This window comes from Podarcis vaucheri, assembly GCF_965113315.1.
Source record: "Podarcis vaucheri genome assembly, chromosome: 3".
Classification (NCBI taxonomy): Eukaryota; Metazoa; Chordata; class Lepidosauria; order Squamata; family Lacertidae; genus Podarcis; species Podarcis vaucheri.
The window spans coordinates 6,753,555-6,774,871 of record NC_138761.1 but is presented as its reverse complement, the minus strand read 5'-3'; the positions used below and the strand labels follow the sequence as shown (position 1 = coordinate 6,774,871).

General features: G+C 46.1%; 1 long non-coding RNA gene across 1 annotated transcript in view; it reads left to right on the top strand.

Moving 5' to 3' along the window:
- LOC309529640 overlaps positions 1-21,317 on the top strand; it is a 350,951-nt gene that overhangs the window by 125,245 nt on the left and 204,389 nt on the right. The window lies entirely within an intron of this gene.

The following is a 21,317-nucleotide window of genomic DNA, read 5'->3' as shown; positions in this document are numbered from 1 at the left end:
GGAAGTCAAGACTCGGCAGAGTCAAAGGGAGTATGTTGTGATGATAAGGATTGTTGAAAAAAGAATATTTAAAGTGTAGCAGGAAACCCCCCCCCTAATCATTCTGTTTGTACAAACTTCACACACACTCACACTCACACATTACATACGCCACATTTCTGTTATAAATTCATAGAAAAATCAACCATACATCGGATTGCATTGTTCCATTTTTATTTTACTCCATATGGCAAGGACTATCAAAGGGGGTTGGCTTGGTTCTGGTCAACCACAATCCCTTCACCATCCCAGCACATCCACAGGAGCCCTGCCCAGCTGCTATGCCAACCCGCATGATGCCAGACAGAAGACAATCAAGATCACAAAGAACTTGCATATGGGAGTGGATTCAGCATGGACTGAATCAAAGGACAATGATCAGATCTTCCCTCTGGGGGCAGGAAACTGCCAACTCCCCTTTGTTTCCTGGAAGTGACTCATGGGGAGGGGGAAAGGAGGAACCAGCCAGGTGACAGGACACTCAGGTTACCACCACAACTCCTCCCTCAACCCCTCCTTTCTGTAATGTATGCATGATGTCAACCCCTTCTGTAATGTATGCATGATGTTTCTGGGGGTGGGCTTGACCTAGAGGATGGGAATTTCAAAAGTTTTTATAAGGTCTTGCACACCATCTTTCTGGGTCTTTTCCTCTCTCCTGCAAGTGAGGGGAACACCCTGTTGCAACAGTTCAATCAAGGCCAAGCCTTCAGGCTGCTGTTTTGCTCCAAGTTATCCTGGTTGGTGTCTTTGTTTTTGTCCAAGGGAGCCCTCGGATTTTTCCGGTAACAAAAGAAAATAATAAAAATTTACTTGGAAAAAATAGTAACAATCCAGCACTCTGTTCTCATGTGGTCCAACCAGGAGCCTCTGGGAAGTTCTCAAGAAGCAGCTTTCTGACCACTGCCTTGCAACTGGTATTCAGAGGTAAATTGCCTCGGATAGTGGAGGCATCAATAAATACCCGTAACTAGCTGAGGTCCTGACCCCCGCCCCCCAATCCTGGCTATGCCCATAAGTGGAGGTAGAACACAGTCATCGTGACTAGGCGTTGGCATCTGTCTGTCTCTTGAGACAATGCAGTGCGCCTCTGGGGGCAAAGTTGGAATCTCCTTTCTTTTAATTCCTATCCATTGGATTGGGACCCACCCTCTGGAGCAGCAGGAAAACAAGTCCTTAGCTAGAGACCGAACTTTGAATGTTCCACACAGACCCTCCCAGTGCCCCTATTTTCCAGGGACAGTCCCGGATTTACAGAAGCCGTCCCAGTTTCTGATTTGATCCCAGAATGCCCCGCTTTTCCTTAGGACTTCCACTGAGCGATGTGGCTCCTCTCATTCCATTTATCAACGATTGCTGCTTCAGACGCATGAGAAGGGGTTGGGGTTGGGCAGGGTATCATTTACAAGACAAATGATTCTCCTTATCTGCCACACGTTGACGCAGTGGATTATGAGAATGAACATAAAAATTAAAAGAATCTAATAAACGGGCTTTCTGGTGGACTTAATTTACTTTCCCCCTTTTCTTCTTTTTTTTTTTCAGAGTCTCCTGGTTTAATTGCAGACAAGGTCTGGCCATTTTCACTTTCGACTTCTCCCACCTTAGGGAAGAAAAAGAGAGAGCCAGAGAGAAGCAGCTATGACTGGGGCTGCAAGAATTGTATGGCAAAAAAACAGACCATCTACTAAAGGGGTCAGCAACCTTTTCCAGCCGTGGGCCGGTCCCCCATCCCCCAGAGCATGTGGTGGACAGGACTATATTTTGAAAAAATAAAGTAAAATGAACGAATTCCTATGCCCCACAAATAACCCAGAGATGCATTTTAAATAAAAGCACACATTCTGTCTGTGTAAAAACACCATATATCAATAAACACACAAGACGTAACCAGCTGTAAAGGTAAAGGGACCCCTGACCATTAGGTCCAGTCGCGGATGACTCTGGGGTTGCAGTGCTCATCTCGCTTTATTGGCCAAGGTCATGTCTCTTCCGGGTCATGTGGTCAGCTTGACTAAGCCACTTCTGGAGAACCAGAGCAGCGCATGGAAACACCGTTTACCTTCCTGCTGGAGCGGTACCTATTTATCTACTTGCACTTTGACGTGCTTTCAAACTGCTAGGTTGGCAGGAACAATGGGGGCTCACCCCGTCATGGGGATTCGAACCGCCGACCTTCTAAGCAGCAAGTCCTAGGCTCTGTGGTTTAACCCACAACACCACCTGCATCATAACCGGCTGAACTTTAGAATAAATGAGGTATACTATTCATTGTATCAAATTGTAGATTTCAATGGAAGTCTCATAAACTTCAACGAAAAAGCCGAAGACCCAGTGGATCAGTTCATTCTCTAGTCAGTTCAAGCATAAGGTCCACACATGTATAAGTGTCTTTATACATTATGAGACTTCCGTTGAAATCTACAGTTTGATACGATACAATTCAAAAGTACAGCCAGTTACGTTTTGTGTGTTTATTGAGTATGTTTCACGCAACCATAGGTTTGTTGTTGTTGTTTTGCTAATGTGTAAAAACACCAGGCAGGCCCCATAAATAACCCAGAGATGCACTGTAAATAAAAGGACACATTCTACTCATGTCAAAACACGCCGATTCCTGGACCGTCTATGGGCCAGATTTAGAAGGCAATTGGGCCCCATCCAGCCCCCAGGCCTTACGTTACCTACCCCTGATCTACTTCCACTGGAAAAAGCCACACTGGAGCTGAATGCCTTAAGACCAACTGCCCATGCAGTGAGGTGGAAAAATCCTGAAATGACAGGATGGAATCTACTACTTAAGATTGCGAGTGGGGAATTGCTTTTCTGAGTGCTCCCCAATGTATCCAAGCCAGTAACAACACCCGACAAATTTTTTAAATTAAAGAATTATAATTTTTATATATTTTTTTATTAGTTTTCAATTACAGTCCAATAACAGCCTCATTATAACAATGCCAAATTACAATACAGTTACTAACACCAATCATTCTGATACCAAATTATATAATTTATGTGGCCACCCACGTGCTAGAATTGATGCTTTGACGATTTTCTCTATTTCTGCATTCCCAAATCTTATTAATTTCAATTACGCTCCAGTCAAGATAACAGCCTCTACAGTTCTATGATTCTGTGAAGCCATAGCTGTTTAAAATGGTATAATGGTGCAGTGTGGTGTAGTAGTTAGAGTAGTGCACAAGGAGCTAGGACACTAGGGTTCACATTACCACCTGGTCATGAAGCTCACTTGGTTGACCTCACAGGGTTGAATGAATGAATTTTATCATTTCAGTCACAGACTAGTTCCAGCCCACATAACAACAACAACAACAACAAAATTTTTTATTTATACCCCACCCTCCCCAGCCAAGACCAGGCTCAGGGCGGCTAACAACCAATATAAAAACAAATTTATTGAAATACAACTTAAAAACAAGATTAAAATACAACATTAAAACATTACAATGCAGCCTCATTCCAATGGAAACTCAAATCAAACTTTTTTGGGGATGAAAACATCAGGTCTTCACCAAGGCTAACTATCCAGACTGGGTCCATATCCATACTATCCATACAATATCAAGGAAGTCATAAAACACGATAGGGATACATTTTAATTTGCAATTAGGTATACCAGGGACAATACAGATATAGCAACAGTTAAAAATATATATAAATTAAAAATTAGTCACTAACATATAACCTTAAATTATCATTTAAAACCTTAATGATTATGATAGCACAGCTTGTTCCCTAAGTTTTATGGCAATCGCACAGAATTTGGCTACCCTTAACGAGATCTCAGGATCCTTGTCCTCTACCAGGGATTTTAGACATTGAAGTTTGGATTCTGAAATATATTTGGAGTCAAGTGTGGATTTCATGCTCTTTATTCAGCTCATAGTAGTGAGGAATGAAAGTTTCCCCAAAATATCTGCTTTATATACATTATTTACACAATGGGCCCTACGTGATTGGCTAATTCTGGGATTCTCCTGTAGGCCAATCAGGTTGCAGATTCACTTCCACCTGGAGCTGGATTGGGTGGTTCTTGCGGACCAATCATACTGCTGTGTTGTTCTAGGACCAATCAGACTGCTGCATTCTGAATCCCAGCGGCGTAGCGTGAGTTGTCAGCACCTGGGGCAACGCAAGTAATTTGCGCCCCCTAACCTGGGGCAAGGCAAGTAATTTGCGCCCCCCCTAACCCCTAACCTGCGAGTTGCCACTGGCGCTGCCGCCCAAACGACGCCGCTTGCCCGGAGGAGGAGGGGGGCAGAGAGGTGAGGAAAATGCAACGGCCCAGCAGCTGCAGCAGCACCGGCGGAGGCGGGGCTGTGAGGAGGGGCTGCCTGGCGCGTCCTCCGCGGCGAGTGCTGAGAGCCGCTGCCTGCCGGGCGCCTTCAGCCCGGACGCGCGCACAGCTCGTCGGTTCCGCGAGACATGCGGCTCCGCTACAGCCTGCGCCCGAGGCTCTTCGGCGACTCCGGAGGCAGTGAGCGCGCCCCCCCAGATGTTGCGCCCGGTGCGGCCGGCACCCCTGGCACCCCCCACGCTACGCCACTGCTGAATCCTATTGTTCTAGGACCAATCAGACTGCTGCCTTTTGGATCCTATTCAACTCAGTACATAACAGATTCATTTGGAGATTTTTGCATAGCAGGGGTAATAAATACCGAGGGTATATCCCTGTAGAAACGGCAGTGTAACAAGGCATGAGAGACAGTTTCTACCTCCATCAAGCCGCAGGGGCAGACTCATTCAGCGTATGGTTTACCCTCAAATCTGCCCTGCAATAAGGCAGATGGCAGCACAGGGTTGTTCTGTGGATTAAATGAGGAGGGGCAGAACCATGCAGTGGCGTAGCGTGGCGGGTGCAGGGGGGGCCAGCCGCACCGGGCGCAACATCTGGGTGTTAGGGTTAGGGGGCGCAAATCCACGGGTTAGGGGGCGCAAATTACTTGCCTTGCCCCGGGTGCTGACAACCCACGCTACGCCACTGGAACCATGTAGGCCACTTTGAGCTCCTTGGAGAAAAAGCTAGGATAGGCAATAAAGAAATAAATTTATTTGGCGTGCTAAAGCAGCCCTCTGGATGGCAGCCACAGCTGAGAACCTTTAGCTAACGAATTTGCACTGTTTCCTTAAACTGTCCTGGGGAGTTTTGCAGGAGAGGAGAATAATGGAGGCCAAAACATGGAAGTGGCTTTAAAAAAAAAGATCTGGATCAGATTTACTTAAGAAGCGTGTTGTTTGCATTTGGGGGAAACAGACATGTTGTACAATGAAAAGCCAGAGAGAAACATTAATCCCAAGCAAACAGTGACGCCCAGTGTGAAGACAAAGGCACCACTGCCTCTCTTGGCATAGTTACGGAGAACCAGAGAGTGGCAGGAAGCCTTCTGCTCAACAAATAAGAAGCGTGAACATACGTCTTGAACCAGAACTGTACTCCCTTTAGTTCAGTGTTGTCTACACTGATGGAGCGCAGGGTGGGGACCAAAGGTGGACAAACTATCCCAGAAGAAGCACAACGTGTCCCCTGCCAGAGGTTCTTCTTCTTCTTTGGCGATCACTCGTAGCTGAGTAAGATGGTCTTCCATGAACACGGTCTTAACAGTGAGTCCCTAAGTGACTGTGGAGGCCAATTCTGGACCTACACGTCCTTCCACAGTGGGGACATTGGTTCCCAGGCAGGAGTTGATCACGGTGTGGATTTGCCAAGCGTGCCTTCCTCTTAGCACGTTTCTCCTTTTCATCCTGAGTTCGAGTGTCTTCAAAGCCCATGACACCTTTGGTAAAGGCTGTTCTCCAACTGGAGTGCTCGCAGGCCAGTGTTTCCCAGTTGCTGGTGTTTATACTACTTTTTTTTTTATTTGCCTTGAGAGAGTCTTTAAGCCGCTTTTGTTGACCACCAGCATTATGCTTTCCATTTTTAAGTTTGGAACAGAGTAGTTGCTTTGGAAGACAATAATCAGGCATCTGAACAACATGACTGGTCCAACGAAGTTGATGTTGAAGAATCATTGCTTCGACACTGGTGATCTTTGCTTCTTCCAGTGCACTGGCATTAGTTTGCCTGTCTTTCCAAGTAATATGTAATTTTTTTTGAAGACACCGTTGATGGACTCTTTCGAGGAGTTGGAGATGGTGTTTATAAGTGGTCCATGTTTCACAAGCATACAGTAAGGCTGGTAGTACAATAGCTTTGTAAACAAGCATTTTGGTTTGTGAATGTTTTGGTCCTCAAGCACTCTGTGCTTCAATCAGGAGAAAGCTGCACTCGCAGAGCTCAGGCGATGCTGGATCGTTCCAGATGTACTATCTCTCCCCTAACACCCCATACACCCTAGGAGGAGAGGTAGGGTATCAATCAGGCTTCCTCAACCTTGGCCCGTCTGATGTTCTTGGCCTACAACTCCCATGATCCCTAGCTAGCAGAAGCAGTGGTCAGGGATGATGGGAATTGTAGTCTCAAAAAACATCCGGAGGGCCGAGGTTGAGGAAGCCTGGTATAAATAAATAAATACATGAAATACAAAGCCAAGACTAAGGCTGAGGAAGAGGAAGCTGACATCCAGGGCCACCTCAGGGACCAGTTGTCACGAGGAAGGTAAGGTAGGGCAAGGAGCTGGCTGAGGTCAGACTGAGCTTCATGGGACTGTACCCTGTTTGCCCTGTGCTAAATAATGGTGTTACACAAGAGTTTTGGGAAGGGCTGCAGCTCAGAGGTGCAGTATCTGCCTTACTTACATGCAAAAGGTCCAGGTTCAAAACCTGGGCATTTCCAGGGCTGGGAGAAGCCCTGTTCTCTGAAACACTGGAGAGATGCTGCCAGTCCGTGTTGGCAGTACTGAGCTAGATGGACCAATGTTTTGACTCGGTACTATAAGGCATCTCCCTACGTTCCTGCTTTCACCTGGGAAAATCCAGGGAGCGTGGAAATTCCCTTGTTTGGCTCCCAAGCGTTTGTTTTTTTCCTGCTGGATGGACAAACCGTGTACAGGGGGCAAAGCTTTTCATCCCCAGCTGGGGTGAAGCTGAAGTTCAACAGAGCCAGTGAAATGATCCCGAGATAACGGCCCCACATATCTAAGCAGGTAACACCCAATTACAGCCGCAACTCTGTTGACTTACACTTTCCCTTATCGGAAAGCATCGGGGGTATTCGTGTAAATGGCAAAAAGCATTTTGACGGATGCTTGCCAACTCGCTCGGACCCAAGAGGCCGGGAGGTGCAGCTCCACACAATGTGTGCGTTCCTTATCAGGAAGCCTCGACTGGAGCTATGAAATTAAAACTATAAAAGGCTGGGCCTTATCAGCAATTCCTAATTCCCACAGCGTTCATTAGGGGGCTGCTCGGGTCCATGAATTGCACTCCTGGGATCGTTCTTTTGGGTTAAGTTTGGAAGACTTGGTAGAAGAGGGGAGCGTTATCGTGCGTTGCCTTGGCAATTAAGCAGTCTCTTTCTTAAGACGCCTGTTTAGACTAAGTCCAGAGGAGGATTAAAAGGCACTTTCCTGGAATAAAAGACATGGGTTGGCGGACTTTACTTATATGCTGCTTTGCCACAATGATAATAATAACTAGTGCTTTTTTTCTGGGGGGACGCAGGGGTACGCATATGCCTAAACATTTTGTGAATCTAAGTTTGGCCTCTTTGAGGGGCAGTATTTCAATATGAGTAGGAAAATTAGAGTACCCCTAAACTTTTTTTCTTTAGAAAAAAGCACTGATGGTGATGATGATCATGAATTTATATCCCACCCATCTGACTGGGTTTCCCCAGCCACTCTGGGCGGCTCCCAATAGAATATTAAAAATAGAATCAAACATTAAAAACTTCCCTAAACAGGGCTGCCTTCAGATGTCTTACAGCAAAATACATCAAAATACAAACATACGAAATGTGGAGCATGCCAGTATATTAAAAAAAATAATAACCCAAACTCAACAATTTAACAAATGCAGAAGAAGTTCAATATTGCAAAAAACAAAACAAAACAAAAACCACGAAAGAAAACCCATCACTCTAGGTTTGAGTACAAAGCAAAACAAGAGTTAACTGACAATCAAGTTTCAGGTACTGATCCCCTTCCACTTCAAGCCTGGCAAAGAGGCAGTTAAGAGGGGAGAGGTCCTCTTACCAGGTTTGATGGCATATCCTTACTGCAGAGGAGGCTGGTAGCAGGAACAAAAAAATACAAAGTAGATCTAGGAAAGATGATCAGCCTCAGCTCAGTATACCTGAAGGAGCATCTCCACCCCTATCGTTCAGCCCGGACACTGAGGTCCAGCTCCGAGGGCCTTCTAGCGGTTCCCTCCCTGTGAAAAGTGAGGTTACAGGGAACCAGGCAGAGGGCCTTCTCGGTGGTGGCACCCGCCCTGTGGAACACCCTCCCATCAGAAATCAAGGAAATAAACAACTATCTGACTTTTAGAAGACATCTGAAGGCAGCCCTGTTTAGGGAAGTTTTTAATGTTTGATGTTTTATTGTGTTTTTAATATTTTGTTATCATGCGAAAGGCTGGGCTGGATGAATCCCAAGCGACCTCATGAGAAGAGAAGACTCCCTGGAAAAGACCCTGATGTTGGGAAAGATGGAGGGCACAAGGAAAAGGGGACAGCAGAGGACGAGATGGTTGGACAGTGTTCTCAAAGCTACCAGCATGAGTTTGACCAAACTGCGGGAGGCAGTGGAAGACAGGAGTGCCTGACGTGCTCTGGTCCATGGGGTCACAAAGAGTTGGACACGACTAAACAACTAAACAACAACAACAATATTTTGTTGGGAGCCGCCCAGAGTGGCTGGGGAAACCCAGCCAGATGGGCGGGGTATAAATGATAAATTACTATTACTATCTTTGCCCAGCTCAGGTTTCGAACAACACAGAGCTGACCCTGTTATCCGATGAGCCATTGATAGGCTCCAATGAGAGCAGATGCGCAGAGACAACAGGTTAAAGCGTTCAAAATGTTGGCATTATGATGAATCTGAGGGGGCACAGAAGAGACCAGAAAGAGTTAACTCACCTGTGGTTGTTTTTTTTTGGTGGGTGCCGTCCTTTAGCAGGTGAACAAATATGGTGCGGTGCAAATGTGGCGTATCAACATCTCTTAGCAACAGGGAAAGCGAGAATCGACCAGGTTTATCTTGTGACCTCTTGAACTGGACAAAAAGAGAGAGAAAGGAATCCAACTACTGGAATGCAGAATTCATGAACCACCCACTCCAGCCGCAGACCCCCTTGCTATCTATAAGCTTATTATAAGGCGAAGACAATTTATTTATCACGTATAAAGCTCACCTTCCCTCCGCAAAGTAGCTCAAGATGGTTTCCATCACACCACCTCATTCTTCTTTTGAAATTATTTTTTATTTGGTTTTACAAATGCAAAGTTATAGAAATCCAAATATATATCCATATACACAGATTCCTCTGAATCTTGCGACTCCCCCCCCTCATGGGGTTCCTGCTCCGGTACCTGGAGCAGCGCTCATCCCAGGGGGTGTAGCGCCACCTGCCGGGGGTGAGTTCCAGAAGTGTGGCATGCGTCCCCCCCCCCCGGAATGGCATCCGGGGCGTGCCACACGCACCCACCCGGCAGTGCCTTGGAATGCCCCTGTTTCTGCCTGCCTCACCCCCAGCAGGGTCTTCTCTGAGTGTACTTGAGCTACCGTATTTTTCGCTCTATAGGGCACACTTCTTCCCCTCCAAAAATTAAGGGGAAATGTGTGTGCGTCCTATGGAGCGAATGCAGGCTCCTTGGCTTCAGCGATAGCAACGCGAAGCCTCCGAAGCACAGAGGGATGCTTCATGTTGCTTTCGCTAAAGCCTGGAGAGCGAGAGGGGTCGGTGCGCACTGACCCCTCTCACTCTCCAGGCTTCAGGGATAGCCGCCTGAAGCCTTCGGAGCGCAGTGTGAGTTCCCGCTGCACTCCGCAGGCTTCAGGTTCCTTTTGCTGAAGCCAGGAAAGTCTTGCTCCGGAGGCTTCAGGCGGCTATCTGGGAGCTCCCACTGCACTCCGGAGGCTTCAGGTTCCTTTCGCTGAAGGGTAGGTGCCCCTTCAGCTAAGGTGCAGCGCCCCTTCAGCTAAGCAGGAGGAGAAATGAAAGGGGCTCCATTTCTCCTGCCGCTTCGCTGAAGGGGCGCTGAGCAGAGAGGGGGAGAATTTTTTTTCTTGTTCTCCCCCTCTAAAACAAGGTGTGTCCTATGGTCCGGTGCATCCAATAGAGTGAAAAATACGGTAGTCTCAATCTTTCAACCTAATCTGGGTTGTTGTGAGGTCAAGAATGAGGCGGTGTGGAAAACAGATTTGAAATTTACAGTATGTTGTGCACTGAAAGAAAATTATATGAAAATGATGTACCGGTGGTCTTTGACTTCTAGTGAGTTGGCAAAAAATGTATAGGACAAATACAAATATCTGCTGGGAATGTAAAGAAAAAGAAGGTACCTTTTATCACATGTGGTGGACTTGTAGGGTAATAAAAGCTTTCTGGGAGATGATATGCAATGAAATGAAAAAAGAAATGTTTAAAATCTTTGTTAAAAACCCAGAAGCGGTTTTTATTAGGAATTAGAGGTACCGACATTCCAAAGGAGCAGAAAGTATTTTTTAATGTATGGAACAACAGCTGCCTGGATGTTACTAGCCTAGAGGTGGAAAGAAGACAAGGTCCATACCAGAGAGGAATGGCAAACCAAGCTTCAACACTGGTGATCTTTGCTTCTTCCACTATACTGGCATTAGTTTGCTTGTCTTCCCAAGTGATGTGTAGAATTTTTGGGAGACACTGTTGATGGAATCTTTTGAGGAGTTGGAGATGGCATGTTTAAGTGTTCCATGTGTCACAAGCATACAGTAAGGTTGGTAGTACAATAGCTTTGTAAACAAGCATTTTGGTTACCCTGCAAATGTCCCGGTCCTCAAACACCCTGCATTTGAATCGGGAGGAAGCTGCACTCGCAGAGCTCAGGCGATGCTGGATTTCAGCATCAATGTCGGCCCTTGTGGAAAGATAAGGATCTCTCAGGTATCCTGGTCCCAGCACCTTGAACTTAGCAAATTGGCAGCCATCACATTAGCTGTTCTCAACTTTTAAAGGGGAGAGAGAGATAGAGAGAGATATATCAACCTTTTTCATTGGCTATTTCAGCCTGAAAGTGGAGATAGAGGGAATACCCAATTTTTTTTCTTGACTGGCTGCAAAGCGTGGGTGCTGTCATTGAAAACGAAGCATCCTGGCTGCCTTCCAAAGGTTTGTTATATTTTGGATTAAAAGAAAGGAGATTATAGGATTCTCCAAAGATAAATTCTCAGGCTTTTGGTGGAAAAAAAGACCCCAAAGGTCATTGGAAAGCTGTGCTTCCAAACACTCCACTTTTACACTCGCAATTTCGAAATGTCTGCTGTGGCTTTGACATTTTGGGCTATTTTCTATTAAATAAATATTGCCCGTGCAAGCAGTTTTAAAGCCCGCCTTCGTCAAAAGAAAGAAAGAAAGAAAGAAAGAAAGAGAGAGAGAGAGAGAGAGAGAGAGAAAGGGAACAAGTGAACAGAGAGAGAGAGACTGGACAGTGAGAAGCACGGGAAGAGAAATAAAATTACAACAATGGTAGTCTGCATTAGACAAATGAAGAACAGTCCCCACATTATTGCAGCCTTGCAGCATTGCAAGGTCTGATGTGGGCACCTAGTTTTCACAGCCAAAGAGGAAAGTTATGCATCCAATCATACAAAACTGGGTCAGAGTATTGGCCCAGATTTGAACCCTGGAACTAGCCCTGAGCTACATGTCTTCCCATGGTAGTCGGAATGCTTAGCAAAGTACAGTGGTACCTCAGAAGTTGAACGGAATCTGTTCCGGAAGTCCATTCGACTTCCAAAACGTTCAGAAACCAAGGTGCGGCTTCTGATTGGCTGCAGGAAGCTTCTGCAGCCAATCGGAAGCTGTGTAAGCCGCGTCGGAGGTTCGGGTTCCAAAAACGTTCACAAACTGGAACACTCACTTCTGGATTTATGATGTGCGGGAGCCAAAACGTTCGACTCGCAAGGCATTCAGGATCCAAAGTGTGACTGTACAGGCTTCAGAGATGCCCAGTACCCAACTCTTTGGTCCTGGAAGCGCTGCTATGCTGCTCCTCAGATATCTGCTTTTCCAAAGGGCTCGCTTGCTCCTGGCAGCCCTCCAGGTATGCCTGGGAGTCTTGCTTTCTCTCTTGCGGGACTCCCACATTTGACATTTTGAAGCAGTGCACATGACCAGGCAATGAAAGAAAGCAAAGCCCAGGACGGTCATGGCAAGTTTCCGAGCATGAAAGCTGTCAGCTCACAAGTGTGAATTCCTAGAAACCCAACTGTGCTTGTTCTCCAGAAGAAAACACTCGTCAGACGCAGAACTGGGTGTCCTTGCTTGCAGACTTGCTTCCATGCTGAACAATCAAGCCCTTCTTACTCAACTTCTTCTTGAACAGGACATCCCTATTTTCATCGGATAAATGCAATTGTTACACTGCCCTCTGCATTTACCCTGTCAATATTTCCACCGTGACAAGTCCAGTTTGATCAAACCAGTCTTTGTTCACAGGCCTGGCCAATCCTGTCTAGCACCCTCTTTACATATCTAAAGAGGCATAGAAAAGAACTAGCAATGTTTCCAGAATGACAGGTATGCCTTGCCCTGCTCATGTGGCTGGAGGCCACTGTCACCAGGAAAACAATGCAGCAGGTTTTAGATTTTGACCCGTCTCCTCTGGACCTGGGAACATAGAGAGACATGACCTGCATTGGTGTATATCAGGCATAGGCAAACTCAGCCCTCCAGATGTTTTGGAACAACAACAGCAATAATAAATTTTATTTATACCCTGCCCTCCCCAGCCAAGACCGGGTTCAGGGCAGCTGACACCAGGTATAAAAACAATTGATTGAAATACAACTTACAAACAAGATTAAAATGCAACATTAAAATGCAGCCTCATTTCAGTAGGAACTCAAATCTAAAACTTTTTTGGGGATGAAAACGTCAAGTCTTCACCAAAGCCAGCTATCCAGACTGGTCCTACGTGGGCCAGAAAAAAGCCAGGGAAGTCCCCAAATAGGAGTTCCATCACAGAAGTAGAAAGGAAAAATGAAAGAGGGGGAGGGGATCAAGTTGATTCCAAGCCAAAGGCCAGGTAGAACAACTCTGTCTTACAGGCCCTGTGGAAAGAAATCAGATCCTGCAGGGCCCTGGTCTCTCTCTCTTTTTTTAAAAAAAATAATATTTATTAAATTTCCAACAAATTAAACACAACACTACAAAAAGCCAAAAAAGAAAAAAAAACATGCAATGCAATGCAATGCAATGCAATGCAATGCAATGCAATGCAATACATAATAATAATAAAAACAAACATAAAACAAAACAAAACAAAACAAAACAAAAACCATTGAAAATTTCAATTTCAACATCTTACCTTTCTTTCCCTTATTTTCTCGACCGCCTCACACCTCCCTTTTTGTATTCCACTTCTGTTAATTGTTTCAGCAATTCCTTTCCATCTTCCTCTGTTTTCTATCCTATAATTGTCTTAACACATTCTAACCATATTTTTCCCTTTAAAGCTCAATTAATCTATTTATACTTAATTCCAATTCCTATCCATCTTCCCCTGTTTTCTATCCTATAATTATCTTAACACATTTTAACCTTATTTTCCTTTAATACTCTATTAATCTATTTATACTTAATTCCTTATAACATTTCTACTGAAGCCATATAACTTCATTCCAGCATTCTTCTAACATTCATCAATTTTACAATATTTCTATAAATAATCTTTAAACTTTTCCCAGTCTTCTTCCACCGACTCTTCTCCCTGGTCCCGGATCTTGCCAGTCTTTTCCGCCAATTCTATCTAGTCCATCAACTTCATCTGCCATTATCCAACACTTCTGTGCTTCCAGGAGACAACCATTCTCTCAGCCAGCAAAAAGCAGATGGTTCACAACAAAGTTTAGGGGTCTGGCAGGGCAGGTCCACCTCCTTCTTTAGCATCTGTCAATATCTTAAGTTTTACTCGAGGCTTCCTGCCCTGCCAAACAACTCCAAAAACATCCGTCTGCCACCTCCTGATACAATCCATCCCATCCAAAACTTGCACTATTTGGAACAAAAGCAACATCCCCGGCATCACAGCAACCCTCATCCCCGCCACAACAACTCGGCCCAACAATAGCAACTTCAGATTTGTCCATATTTCCCAATCCCCCTTCTCTTCAATCCAACGTCCTTCACAGTTACCCTTAAATAAATTCACATTTTTGGCGGTCACCAAGGTATAAAAACAATTGATTGAAATACAACTTAAAAGCAAGATTAAAATACAACATGAAAATGCAGCCTCATTTCAGTAGGAACTCAAATCAAAAACTTTTTTGGGGATGAAAACGTCAAGTCTTCACCAAAGCCAGCTATCCGGACTGGTCCTACGTGGGCCAGAAAAAAGCCAGGGAAGTCCCCAAATAGGAGTTCCATCACAGAAGTAGAATGACTGCTCCCCGCTTAAAACGGGGGGCGCCCTTTGCGTGGACGCGTGCAGCCCCTAGATCTGGAGCGGCCCCAACAGCATAGGCTTGGCTTTGCCTTCCCTCAGGTGGGATACCTGGAGGTCTCCGCCTACCTCAGTCAGTTGTCCAATCCCACCTGGGGGAAGGGTTGCCAAGGAGACCAGGAAAAGCACTGGGCGAATATGCTCCCATGGCAGGGACCCCGTGAGGAGCCTCGCTGCAGCATTCTGCACTTGCTGGAGTTTCTGTGACATCTTCAAGGGCAGCCCCGTGTAGAGTGAATTACAGTAGTCAAGCCAGGAGGTGACTGTCGCATGGATCACTGTGGCCATCCCTAACAGGAGCAGTGGTCAGGGATGATGGGAGTTGTAGTCCCAAAACATCTGGCGGGCCGAGTTTGCCTATGCCTGGTGTATATACGGTACTCAGCCAGGAGCAAGCTTCTTCTCGCCTTGCAAAGGATCTTGGGCAACGAGTTGAGAGGCGCAAAATGGCACCCACCACATGACTTGTCCCTGGCAACCTTCTGCGACAGCAAAACCGCAAACTGGTTGAACTGAAGCAAAGCCTGGGCACCTTTGTTTGTCCCTCTGGACAGACGGGAGTCCGCCTACGACCTGGGCTATTGTGTTCCTTCCTTTTCCTAAACAGAGCGGGGGGGGGGGGGTAGAGGGAGGAGAAACCCCCTACCCTACCTTGACAGAGCCTGATTTTCTCACCCAGGGCAGCAGCGGAGAGCTTGCCAGTTAATATCCTGCCATCTCTGATTGCGCTTGGAGAGGTGTGATGTTTGATAAGCTCCATTTAACTTGGCTGTACTACATTGTTTAAATAATTCAAATACAGATTGGTGCTCCAAGAGGATTTCTGCTCTATTGACCTTGCTGGTTGCATGTTACTAGGATAAGAGGGAGCCCCTCCTCCCCACTAGTTTGACAGCTTCTCCCACCAGTGGGTTAAGGGAAAAAAAAATTAGTTCCAGCTTCACGCTACCCCCACCCCGGCACCCCATTATTATTATTTAGCTAATTGAAAAAGCAACCAGCTGTTAACTCTTTCAGAGTAACACCTTTCCAGCAACACTGCTGAAAATAAAAATAAATGCAGAAGGTATGTGTGAACTCCTTAACAAGCAACATTTGGTTAATGTGTTCAAATAGATGCCTTCCATTTTATTTCAGCCAAAATTAATCCAGGTGCTTGGCGCAAGTTCTGCCATGCAAAGATCTGGTTTTAGCACTGACCCATTTGCAAATTACGGGCTGTTGGGGGTCTGAAATCAACCTCTCTTTTCGGAGAAAGGCTGGTATGTAGCCCTATCTGAGAAGCTGACCAGCAGCATAGAGTTTGGCAGGGAATAGTCCACCTTGCCAACAAAGGTCTGTATAGTTAAAGCTATGGTTTTCCCAGTAGTGATGTATGTAAGTGAGAGCTGGACTATAAAGAAGGCTGATCGCTGAAGAATTGATGCTTTTGAATTCTGGTGCTGGAGGAGACTCTTGAGAGTCCCATGGACTGCAAGAAGATCAAACCTATCCATTTGGATAGTTAGTTGGTCTTTAAGGTGCTACCTGAAGGAATTTTTTTATTTTGACATTTGGAAGGAAATTAGCCCTGAGTGCTCACTGGAAGGACAGATCCTGAAGCTGAAGCTCCAATATTTTGGCCACCTCATGAGAAGAGAAGACTCCCTGGAAAAGACCCTGATGTTGGGAAAGATGGAGGGCACGAGGAGAAGGGGACGACAGAGGACGAGGTGGTGGGACAGTGTTCTCAAAGCTACCAGCATGAGTTTGATCAAAATGCAGGAGGCAGTGGAAGACAGGAGTGACTGGCCTGCTCTGGTCCATGGGGTCATGAAGAGTCGGGCATGACTAAACGACTAAACAACAACAGTCCAAGATGATAACTTGACTCACATCTTCAGCATACATTTAAAGACCATTGCTTCCCACAAAGAATTCTGGGAACTGTAGTTTACCCTTCACAGAGCTACAATTTCTAGAGAGTCGGCAGGGGAGGGGAAAGTGATTCTTCTTCTTTGGCAATCCCTCATAGTCGAGTACGATTGTCTTTCATGAACAAGGTCTTAACAGTGAATCCGTAAGTGACTGTGGAGGCCAATTCTGAATCCACACGTCCATCCACAGTGGGGACACAGGTTTTCAGGTGGGAGTTGATCATGGTGACGGTTTGCCAAACGTGCCTTCCTCTTAGCACATTTCTCCCTTTCTTCCTGAGTTTCTATGCTTCTTCAAAGTCCATGGTGCCTTTGGCAGAGGCTGTTCTCCAATTGGAGCACTCTCAGGCCAGTGTTTCCCAGTTATCCATATTTATACTACTTTTTAAAAGATTTGCCTTGAGAGAGTCTTTAAAACTCTTTTGTTGACCACCAGCATCACACTTTCCAGTTGTAAATAGAGTAGCTGCTTTGGAAGACGATAATCAGGCATCCGTATAACATGACCAGTCCAACGAAGTTGATGTTGAAGAATCATTGCTTCAAGACTGGTGATCTTTGCTTCTTCCAGTACACTGCCATTAGTTCACCTGCCTTCCCAAGTGATGTGTAAAAGTTTGCCCCTCACAGAGCTACAATTCCTAGACCATGGGTAGGCAAACTAAGGCCCGGAGGCCCAATTGCCTTCTAAGTCCGGCCTGCGGACGGTCCGGGAATCAGCATGTTTTTACATGAGTAGAATGTGCCCTTTAATTTAAAATTCATCTCTGGGTTATTTGTGGGGCATAGGAATTCGTTCACCCCCCCAAAAAATATAGTCTGACCCCACACAAGGTCTGAGAGACAGGGACCAACCCCCTGCTGAAAAAGTTTGCTGACCCCTGTCCTAGAGAGTCGACAGGGGAAGTGAAAGTGCTTTGCTGTGCCTGATGCCACATTTTGTTCATCTTCCTATACAGTGGTACCTCGGGTTACATACGCTTCAGGTTACATACGCTTCAGGTTACAGACTCCACTAACCCAGAAATAGTGAAAATAAAAAAATCCTTCCAGTAGCACCTTAAAGACCAACTAAGTTAGTTCTTGGTATGAGCTTTCGTGTGCATGCACACTTCTTCAGATACACTACCAAGAAATAGTGCTTCAGGTTAAGAACTTTGCTTCAGGATGAGAACAGAAATCGTGCTCCGGCGGCGCGGCAGCAGCAGGAGGCCCCATTAGGTAAAGTGGTGCTTCAGGTTAAGAACAGTTTCAGGTTAAGTACGGACATCCAGAATGAATTAAGTACTTAACCTGAGGTACCACTGTATATGGAAAGGAGAGTCCCACTGGATCAGGCCAGTAGTCTATGTAGCCCACCATCCTGTTCTCACAGTGGCCAATCAGACACCGATGTGAAACTGGCAAGCAGAACTGGAGGTAGCACATAGTTTTGATGACTGTTAGCAGTGGATAGGCTTTTTCTCCATGATTTCGTAGAAGTCCCTTTTAAAGCCATCCATGTTGGTGGCTATCCCACTACTCTTGGACTCCGCCAACTTAACCAACTTAAGTTGTTTATGCATGCTATTACAGCAGCCAGAATCATTTGTGCGCAGAAGTGGAAAAGAAGAAGTGCCAACAAAAGAAGAATGGATTTTAAAGGTCATGGACTATGCAGAGATGGTGAAGTTGACAACAAAAATAAGGGACCCTGTCAGGAAACTGCCGTCGGAGCCAGAGGGAGAGGGAGGGCTCCAGAGGGATTCCGGAGAGCGTCCCGGGAGGGAGAGAAGCAGCACATCTTCTGGGGAAGGAAATCAGCGTAACACCAGTGGAGAAGGGGGGCAGATGGGGGAATCGGCGAGGTGGCTCCATGACTCTTCACCGGGAACCAGTGGGGAGAGCACGGGTCGTCCGATGCCCACACCCTCCCTGCGCAGAAGGCTTCCGCGCAGGGAGGCTAAGAGGAGACTAAGCGTCAAAGAGCTTCTTTGCTGGAAGAAGTTCAAGAAACGCCCACTAACGGATTCTGCCAGCGATTGAGACAGCCACAGGCGCGTGGCTGTCCAGACAGAAAGGGTTCATTCAGGCAACCAGCCAAGAGTGGCGTCGATTTACACACAAGCAACCCCTAGAACCATTACAGACCCAAAAGATGAGAACTCTGTCGCAGAGTGGAGGTTCTTTTCAGACTATTTGAGGGAAAAATGAGTGAATCAAATGAAATCGCGAGCAAGATTTGAATAATGGGCAAGGGAAGGAGAATAATAATAATAATAATAATAATAATAATAATAATAATAATTTATTATTTATACCCCGCCCATCTGGCTGGGTTTCCCCAGCCACTCTGGGCAGCTTCCAACAGAACACTAAAATACAATAACCAATAAAACATCAAACATTAAAAGCTTCCCTAAACAGGGCTGCCTTCAGATGTCTTCTAAAAGTCTGGTAGTTATTTTTCTCTTTGACATCTGGTGGGAGGGCGTTCAACAGGGCGGGTGCCACTACCGAGAAGGCCCTCTGCCTGGTTCCCTGTAACTTCGCTTCTCGCAGCGAGGAGACCACCAGAAGGCCCTCAGCGCTGGACCTCAGTGTCCGGGCTGAATGATGGAGGTGGAAATTACCGTATATAAATGATTGTAATATGAGTTATAACGCAATGGAAAATAAAAGGCAGTTACGACAGCAGATGAAGGAAAGAACAGGAACACCACGGACGCAAGGATGGGAAGTCAGAAATGTAAGAAATTGTTATATTGAAAGTGAATTGAATAATGACAAACTTTGTGTAATAAAAACTAATAAAAAATTATTACATTTCTCTCACAACGCTAGAACTCATGGGCATCAAATGAAGCCAAACGGTAGAAGGATCAGCACAGATTAAACAAAATACTTTTTCACACAGCACATAGACAGCAATGACTACCAACTTGGATGGCTTCAAAAGAGGATGAGATAAAGTAGAGAGGGCTATCAGAGGACACTAACCACAAAGGCTCCACGGTTGGAGACAGCGATGCCAGTTGCTGGAAACCACAAGAGTTTTCTTGGGCTCATGTTCTGTTTTCCCAAAATGGGCATCTGGTTGGCCACTGTGAGAACAGGATGCCAGACTAGATGGTTCCCCATCCTTGTTCTCCACTTGATTCCAGGCCTTCACTGGACCATTGACTCACTGTTGTTGTTGTTTAGTCGTTTAGTTGTGTCCGACTCTTTGTGACCCCATGGATCAGAGCACGCCAGGCACTCCTGTCTTCCACTGCCTCCCGCAGTTTGGTCAAACTCATGCTGGAAGCTTCGAGAACACTGTCCAACCATCTCGTCCTCTGTTGTCCCCTTCTCCTTGTGCCCTCCATCTTCCCCCACACCAGGGTCTTTTCCAGGGAGTCTTCTCTTCTCACGAGGTGGCCAAAGTATTAGAGCCTCAGCTTCAGGATCTGTCCTTCCAGTGAGCACTCAGGGTTGATTTCCTTCAGAATGGATAGGTTTGATCTTCTTGCAGTCCATGGGACTCTCAAGAGTCTCCTCCAGCACCATAATTCAAAAGCATCAATACTTCGGCGATCAGCCTTCTTTACAGAACCATAGAATCATAGAGTTGGAAGGGACGGTGAGGATTATCCAGTCCAACTCTCTGCAAGGCAGGAATTCTTTGCCCAACATGGGACTTGAAACCACAACACTGAGATGAAGAATATCATTCTCCTCCTCCTCCTCCTCCTCCTCCTCCTCCTCCTCCTCTTAAGAAAGTAGGTAACACCCTGAAGAGTTCTGGTCACATATGGGGACTAGCCAGCCCGCAGTCCAAAGCAGCCCTGGTTTTATTTGGAGAAGCCATTTTCCCTCCAAGATGAAGGTCCTGTGCCACGTTCCTCAGCGCGATACCCGCACGGCTCACCTCGCTTGCCCCACAAAAGGGTTAAGGGGTGGTGGCCTGGTTTGGTTAACAAGACGGGGCAGCGTGAACCTGCCCATTTGCATTCCTGGGTCTTTCGGTTTTTCCTCTGCGATAAGGAGAGGGCAAAGTCCTCTCGTGGTGGCCCGAGAGGACAAACAGGGTTCCCTGCAGAACAATTATTAATACGAGGCCTTTGGGCCTTGTGGACCGTCGCCCGGCAACCCGGCAGTCTTTCACACGCTAATCGATAGCGCCTCAGCCTGCCTGGGTAAGTGAAAGGCTTCCGAATCTGCTTGGTGGGCATGATCCGTGCTCCTGCGCTGCAAGAGCGATGCCTCTCAAATATTGACACTAGCCAAACATGAGTCACAATATAACCAGTGACGTAAGCAGAAAGAGAAAGAAAAATCTCTCCATCCTGTAGGCCGTCCACACACTCCTTGAGCAAGACTTCCCATCCAGTTTGTTCCTTTCACAGAACAGGTGTGCATAAAGATACATACCATATTGGCCCACATATAAGCCATGCCCCCCCCCCCAATTATGACTGTGAAAAGTTGAAGGTAAAGTGCAACCTTACAAAAATTGGCTGTTACGATATCGCTGCTGAAAAAGACACACGGTGAAACGGAACGAAAAAGTGTTTTATTGCCGATTTGTGAGCTTGAGACTGTTGTGCAATTAATTCTAATGTCATTCATCGCTTTCCCTGTATTTTACAGTGCACTATTGATTTTTTTTTGCATTTACGGTGCTACGGTGTTTAACCCACTTGCGGGTCCTCTCTAATACATGTAGGGTTTTCTTCTACATTTGCCATTTATGGGCGTGAGTGCCTGCGGAATTTTAAGGGAGCAGCTTATAT